Source organism: Dipodomys spectabilis, unplaced genomic scaffold (assembly GCF_019054845.1).
Source record: "Dipodomys spectabilis isolate Male_0828 unplaced genomic scaffold, ASM1905484v1 ptg000125l, whole genome shotgun sequence".
NCBI lineage: Eukaryota > Metazoa > Chordata > Mammalia > Rodentia > Heteromyidae > Dipodomys > Dipodomys spectabilis.
Window position 1 is genome coordinate 22,963,071 of NW_024870802.1, and position 8,693 is coordinate 22,971,763.

Sequence of the window (8,693 nt, forward strand, 5' to 3'; positions counted from 1 at the left end):
GTGGGGCTATTACGAATCTCATGCATAATTTAAGTCAGATTAAAAAGCAGCAGAGATTTAAAGAGAGATAGAGGGAAGGTAGGGACTCAAAATTTCAAATGTTCCTTTCCTTCCTCTTCCTACCTTTTGGACCTTAAACTCTGAAGGAAACAAAACAAGATCACAAAGGACAAGGTCAGGAAAATACATGTTGTAAGACTTTGGCCCCAGTCCCTGTACAGACCTGCTGAACTGGGCTAGCCATGGAGAAGACCCTATTGACATGCCTAACCTCAGGCCTAGGGCAGCTTTACCAGCTTAGATTTCTCCAAGCTCACATTTCTCCAAGTCCATACACCTGGAATCCAGGTGTCTGTGTACTGCCTGCTGTCACAGGGCAGAAAAGGCAGTTGGAAATAACTAACAAGTTAGCCAAAGAGTAAGGTATTCCAACAATATGTTCGTCAGCCCAGGCTTAGCTGAACCACAGTCTCATGAGCTAAGTCTAAACTCAGGCCCTTGGCCTAGGTAAACTTAGCTACCAGAAGGAAAAAAAAAGCCAAAACCTAAAACATTCACCTTATCAGGATCTGCAAACTTTAAACACTTTTCATTGAACACCTACTAGGCATTAGGCCCATGTACATCCTGATAGCCCCACCTAATTCAAAAATCAGTATGTTACTACCACAAAGTGAATTTAAGCCATACACATCTCAAACCAGCCCCTACTCTGTCAGAACTTAAAAACTCCTCTCTTTTGCCTTGACTCTGACCCAAGGAGGAAAAGGAAAAGGAAAACAAAGGAAGAAAGAGGAGGGTTATGCATCTACAGTCTATGGTGACTGAGGGAAACCTTGTCCTCAGGAGTCAGGCATCCTCAATTGCTTCTTCCCTGATCCCACATGTACTGCTGGGGTCACAAAGCCATGGTCCTGCTGTTCCAAGTAGGAAAAACTTTTACAAGGCCTTGTGAAATTGCTGCATGATTTTGACATTAAAGGCACAAAAGTCTCAGCCCCTCTACTTCAGATACAAACCCCGTATCTTTTGTCCATGGCTTACCATATCCTGCCTCAAATAGAAAATCAGTACTAATTTTGAGGGAAAAGTGGTTTACACATAACACCAAAGATTTGGTAGGCCTCAGGATAAGACTAGCCAAAGTATGCTTTAGGATAAGACTAGCCAAAGTAGTGACAACCCATAGTTCCCTAGGCCAGATGCAAGCAAGCACTAGAGACAATGGAAACCCTGCCATTCACTTCCTACCCAAACAACCCAGATGATCAGTCGTCCCAAATCGTAGCCCAGTGGGTATCAAGTGGATAGACATCAGCATAGGGCTTTCTAGTTCAAGCATAGGGCTTGATCTTTTGAACTGTTCCTTCAAATTCCCACTCACCCATTTCTTGATAATCTTTAAAACCTACATCATCTTACAAAGGCATTTTTTTCCTTGGATTCAGCAAATAAACCAATTCAATCAACCAAGACCTTTTGTGCCCAAACACAAAGGCCAGAATTTAGAGAGGAATATAACCTGTAGCCCTCATGATTCAAGTGTTTTGTTGCTTGTTTTGTTGACTCATGGAACGTTCTTCATTTTCAAGATGAGAATAAAAAACGTGGTTTTCAAAGTAAGTCCCGCTCTTCAAAGTCACCCAGATAGTTAGTTGCAGAAGAAGACAAGTTCAGTATTTTTGTTTCATTTTATTCTGAAACACAAAGAGCCTTCCTGTTCAAGAATTAGTATTTATTTACTTATTTATTTTTGCCAGTCATGGGGCTTGAACTCAGGGCCTGGGCACTGTTCCTGAGGTTCTTTTGCTCAAGGCTAGCCCTCCACCACTTAAGCCACAGTGCCACTTCTGGCTTTTTCTGTTTATGTGTTCTGAGGAATCAAACTCAGGACTTCATGCATGCTAGGCAAGCACTCTACTAGTAGGCCACGTTCTCAGCCCAAGAATTAGTCATTTGAGCAACTCTATACATTGGCTCTTTGCATGCTATGAGTCTAGGTTTTTTAAAACTGACTAAAAATGTTATCACTTTCTTAAAAGTTTCACGTTAGTAGTTTCTAAAAATACTGTTTTGTTGGTGTCATTATTACATAAAAAGCACTAGGGATTTTTTGTTGTTGATCTTGGCTTTTTTTTTTTTAAACCAAGCTGCTCTTCCTTGAAGACATGGCAACTGTAACAGTCTCTGTGACCTGAGAATCCCATCCTGAGAGTCAGATATCCCAGTTCTGCATCAGACATATTTACACTGATTACTGCTTGCTGTATTCTGAGATTCTAACAACCGTGCTAAAAAAGGCTTCTTTCTCAATGTTTGCTCTTTGCATAAAAACTAACTTTTAAGTTGGAGGGTCAAATCTGGTCATGTTTGGAGTTTCAGAAATAGCATTCGAGCCAATAAAAATTAGAGAAATCTAAAGCTTCCTAGAATGGGCAGATGTAGAGTGTCCTGAATTCCATTTCTTGAGACAGTCTATCACAATTACAGGATACCTATGAAGTATGGCAGAAAGCAGAAGACATGTGTACGCTAAAAATTAGTTTGTGAACATATCCTAGAATACAATCATAGGTTGTAGTTTACATAAACTACAGAATTTAGAAATGGACTTTAAAAATCTTGCTCTAGCCGGGAGCTGGTGGCTCACACCTGTAATCCTAACTACTCAGGAAGCTGAGATCTGAGGCTCACGGTTCAAAGCCAGCCCAGGTAGAAAAGTCCGTGAGAGTCCAATAAGCCACCAGAAAACCAGAAATGGTGCTGTGGCTCAAGTAGTAGAAGCTGAATAGCTGAGGGACAGTGCCCAGGCCCAGAGATCAAGTCCCATGCCAAAAAAAACAAAAGCAAAAAACAAAAAACAACCTTGCTCCAACAGACTTTCTTTATAGATGAGAACACTGGGATTCAGAAAAATTCAGTAACTTTCCCCATATTAAAAATAGATTTTTAAAAATGCATTGTAAGATGACTCATTAAGCCAGGTGTGATAGCATATACCTGTAATTTCTTGGTTAACAAGACATAAAACTCAGTTGAGTCTAGAATAATGTTATGACTAGAATGGGCAATATAGCAAAAAGAAAAATGAAGGAAGGAAGGAAGAAGGAAGGCAGAAAATAAGATGGGAAGGAGGGAGGGAGGGAGGAAGGAGCCTATGAATATCCCAAATGAGTGAGGAATTAATGACATACTGCTTGAAATCAGGGCATGGAGAGTCAAAGGCTAAGAACAATAGATTGGATAAACTTGAAATAGCAGTAAAACCAAACTATTCAGAAAGCAACACAGAGAGGCAAAGAGTTAAAAAATGAAGAAAGGTAGCCAAGAGGCTTGGAAGATTGATTTAAAGATAGAAGAAAGACTCAACATAAATCTGAGAGTTCCAGGCAAGAAGGTTGCAAGGCAAGAAATGGCAGAGATATATTTCTTGATATAACATCTTTGGAAAACTGCTCAGCAATCAATTTCCTCTTTTCCTTACCCAAAGTACTTAGACTAGACAATTTCAAACTTTGGATTTTCTTCAGCTTTTGAAATATTTGCATATAATACTTTGGAAATAAGATCCACGCCAAAACATGAAAATAATTTCATATACACCTACACACATTGCCTGAAAGTAACTATGTATTTTTAGTATACCTGTGTGGTAATTGTGGTCTATTATATAAGGTCAAATTTTCCATTTGCTATGTCCTATCAGCACTTAGTAAGTTTCAGATTTCATAATACTTCAGATTTTGGATTTTTTAAATTAATTTTTAGAATTTCTCTGACCTACCAAACCCACTCCAACTAAAAATGCATATAGGAAATACACATATTGGTTCACCAAGAAATACAAATGTAAATAGCAGCATGTTCTTCTAGACCAAAATTTAACCATAATGTCCATCAAGGGACTAGGTAAATCATATTCTATAATGGAACATGACAGGAAAACAAATGGATGAAATATGAACAAATCTCACAAATATAATGCTGATTAAAAGAAAGACTGGGAGATTCGTTTTAAACTGTATCTAATGGGTTTATGGCCTAAATTTATTTTAAAAAACACTCAAGAAAAACATAAACCACACATTTTTAAAGGGCATAAACAGGCATTTACCAAATATATGAATGATGAATATGTATATTAAAAGATGGCCAACATGTCATCCTCTAAGACTTAGAATTCTGAGATGATGGTGACAATATCACTTTTTAAAATTTCCCCAACCCAATACTTACTATGAAAATAGTGCAATTGAAATGACAAAACTGGGGACTAGCAGAGTGGCTCAAATAGTAGAGGGCCTGTTTTACACTCTACTAGCAAGAACAAGACCCGAGTTCCAACTCCAGTACCACACCCTTATACTCAAACAAAAATTAAAACTGCAAAACTAACAGTATTTTCGCAATTTAAAAAAAAAGACTGCAAAACCACATCTCATAGACAAGAGCTACAACAAAGCTAAATGATGAAATAACCACAAGACTTCCCAAAACTAAGAGGGTAGGGACAAACTATAGTAAGACTGTACCAAAAAACAAAAATAAAAAAGACCGTACCATATGAGCATCTTCTTTGTGGGAAGAAACAGACAGCTGATGGGATACAGAACCCCAAGTCACATGTAGGTACTCACTTAAAATGAAGAGGACCAATAGACAAGCGCAGCCAATTTGCTGCTGTACATATTAAATAGAACGGGGTTCAGATAAAAATACATTAAGTAATCAATCAAGCCTCACAAAGGACAAAGGACAGTCCTCCTGACCAACTCTTACCCCACCCTCACCCCAAAGTTCAGGAAAATTAGTCACTGATAGATATACAGGAAAGTCATATATCAGCAACAAACCCCTAGATGACGCCACGTATTAAGTGACAAAGTCATCCTTGGGAGGGCTAGTTCTATTGACAGGTCTTCAAATTAGATAACAAGATTCTACTGACATAAAACAACTGGGTGGTCATGAGGTATTTAGAATAGAAAACATTGTTATTGTGATGATGGTCAGAGTGTCATATTCCATTTATAAAATGAAGTCAGGAAGAGATTATTGACAAAGGCAACATATGAACTTGCCTCTAGCCAAGTCAGCAGCTTATTATTGCCCTTCTCATCTCTCTTAAAATTCTAGATCACAGGTATCTAGTAAAGCATCTGCCAGCTGTTGATTGCTGTGTGCTCAATGAAGCTGGCTTTATAGACTCAATGGATAAGTTACAGGAATGGAGCTATAAGGACTGGGCTAAGCAGATGACAACTATATTACCTGTCTTTTGAAATTCTCCTGAGACCAAGGAATCCTAAGAAATATTTCTGCTAAAAGGGGTATAACACCTAATTCATACATGCACAGAATGTACAAAAAAATTGAGGGCAAAAATACTTTCCAATGTCTAATACCATGCTTGACACATACTTATTGCTCTATTGGCTTGTTATAAAAGCAACAAAAGGGAAAATAAATCTACACTGTAGTTTCCAACTATTTCTAAATTGTACTATGCATCAGAACACTCCAAGTACAATTCTCAGAGACTGTTGAAAATGGGAGAATCAATCTGTTTACCTGTGATTAACTCAGAAAGTCTGTTATACCAGGTACATGGTGCACTCAGTTAAGCTTGGAAAAATAAAGCAATTGATTTGTTTTAGAAAGGGGCACAGATAAAGCACTAATCATTTTCTTTCCTTTCCTGTAACTCATTGCAGGCCTCAGCAACTACAATGGCTACTAAGAGCAAAGGGCACCAGCATCTTCAAAAGAACTTTATTGCAATAGTGAACAGAATCAAGAGATTAATTTATAACTATTGTGCATTTCTGAAACAATTTGTGGACCAAATAAATAAAATAAAATAGATCCAAAGTCTACTTCAATCACCAATATGGCTGTAACAAATCTGAATAGCCCCAATCTCATCTGCAAAATGGTTTCCTGGTACCACCTTCATATGATAGAACGAAGAAATAATACACAAAGTCCTGTGCCTGCAGTGCTTGGCTGGTATAGATGTATCTACACATGTAGATATTTCTACATAACCTAATTAACATTTAGTTACACTACTGAGTATGGAGAAATACATTACTCCATTACATTATGCTCTATACCATTATTTTCCCTTATGATTGGCCTTTATGAACATGTTTCTACATGTAGACAAATACCACTAAATACATGTACTCATCTATAAAGGTACTTATTAGTAATCAGAGGTTCTTTTTTGGTTAACACCATTCTTTGAGTCATCACATAGCCATGCTTTTAACAACTTTTGAAACTTGAAGTTGGAAACAGCTGGATTTGAAAAGTATTACTCCCTTACTTCCTGTAGGTGATTGAGGCAAATATGAATAGCATGTTTGAAAAGTTCCTTAGTATTGACCACTCCATTTCATTTTCCTTGCTGATCTGAGTCTAATGCTGGGAGTGTCTTATACTGGTAAGTCTACCTTTTGTCAATGCCTTAGCCCAAGGATCTTTTATTTCATTCTTCAGTCACAAACACTGAAGAAACAATAAAGGGTGTGAGACAATCATTGTTCTCCACCCAATGGTACAAGGGTAGATTAGGAGGAAATGAAACTGTACCTATCCAAAATAGTCCATTAACAGGAAAATAAAATGGAAGGGGAATGATTCCCAGAGGGAGGGGAGGTTGGAGAGATAATGGAGAGGATGAGTGAGGATAAATAATGTCAAAGTTGTTTACTTGCATATATGAAAATAGAATAAATCCTGTTGAAATTGTTTTAAGAGGGACTAATGGTAAAAAAAAAAAAGTGAGTTTGACTGGAATATAATACATCATACACATTTATGGAAATGTCACAATGAAACCTCCCTTGTAAAACTAATGTATGCAAATACAACAAATTGTAGGGCTGGGAATGTGGCTTAGTTGTAGAACGTTTGCTTAGCATGCATAAAGCTCTGGGTTCGATTCCTCAGTACCACATAAACAGAAAAAGCCAGAAGTGGCACTGTGGTTCAAGTGATAAAGTGCTACCCTTGAGCAAAAAAACCTTAGGGACAGTGCCCAGTCCCTGAGCTCAAATCCCATGACTAGCCAAAACAAATAAAAAACCTGTGAAAAAAAAAAAGTAGTCAAATAAGAAAGCTAGGCTCCATCAAAATCTCGGTAATGCAGATACTGACAGAAATTTCAAGGAGAAATACTTTACATAGAATTGGAAACAAAAAAACTACCTTATCTCTCAATCTCAGAGGCAAGAAAAAGAAAAAAGCTTTTAAGGAAAACAAAGTGCTGGTCTCTCAAAGGAGAGCAACTAGGGCTATAGCAAAATCGTTCTTGTCTCCAGGTGAGAACATTTATTATCATTTAAAAGGGTGTTCTTATCAGTATATATTTTACCTATATATATATATACACACACACACACACACACACACACACACACACACACACATATATATATATATATATATATATATCAGTATATATATTTTACCAATACATGTTTATATACTCTTCATCAAAATGAAACTGTTTTTCCAGACTGAGAATCAGTTTCTAAATGTTTCCAAGCTGTTTATGTTCAATCAATATTAGCCAAGCTTGGTAGATAAACTCTGAAAAAAATAGCTAGATATCCAACCTAATTTAATTTTCCATAGTAGCTCTTTTACAAATAATTGAAGTATTTGAATTAATCTTTGTTAGTATATCAGGAGTATTATACAACCCAGAAGCTTATCATTTACAAGAATTTGTTCTCTTAGTTCAAGTTCCAGAATGGCTTAAAGTCTGGGAATACATTACAATGTTGAACTGAGGCTAGTTTAGAAATAACAAAATTAAAAATCCTTCTACCTTAAAATATATCACTTCACTAGTGATAAAGTAGCTAAAATTTTAAAAATTAACCTTTCAGGTTGCCTAGTATGAAGATTAAATTACAAACCTATAGTTAAAAACATGACAAGTCTATTCATGCTGTGGAAATGTCCCATAAACCTGTCATTTTCACATATGGACAGAAAACAGGAATGATTAGGGAAAAAAATGAGTTATATGTTACACAAATTCAGGGTAATAGCAAGATAAATGAAAATTCGAGAATTATATTTTTTCAGTTTCCATTAGCAATAAGGTTGTCAAATTCAAAGTATCACTAATGTGGAATAACACCGTAAAGAAATGTCTAAGTTTACATCTTATATTCTGGTTCAGTTGTACCAGACTTGTGTTCAAAATGTTTAAAAACACCTATCAGTTATGCATTAATGAAAGGAAATCATTCAAATCATGAAAGTTCATTTTGCCTGGAAATTTTTTAAGTACATTCACTTTTGCTGTCAGTGTTAGAATTAAGACCAGGATTATTAATAAAAATCAATTTCAAGCTGGGCACTGGTGGCTCACACCTGGTGGCTCAGAATGCTGAGATTTGAGGATTACGCTTCAACGCCAGCCCAGGCAGGAAAGTTCATGAGATTCTTATCTCCAATTAACCACCCAAAAACCCAGAAGTAGAGCTGTGGTTCACATGGTAGAGAGCTAGCCTTGAGCAGGGACAGTACCAAGGCTCAGGGACAGTGCCCAGGTCCCAGAGTTCAAGTCACAGGACTAGCAGAAAAGAAAAAAGAAAAAAAGTAGTTTCAAGTGAGTTCATGTTAGAGCAGAATGTAAGAATGATGACATAACCAGAAAAGCCAAGGAGAAT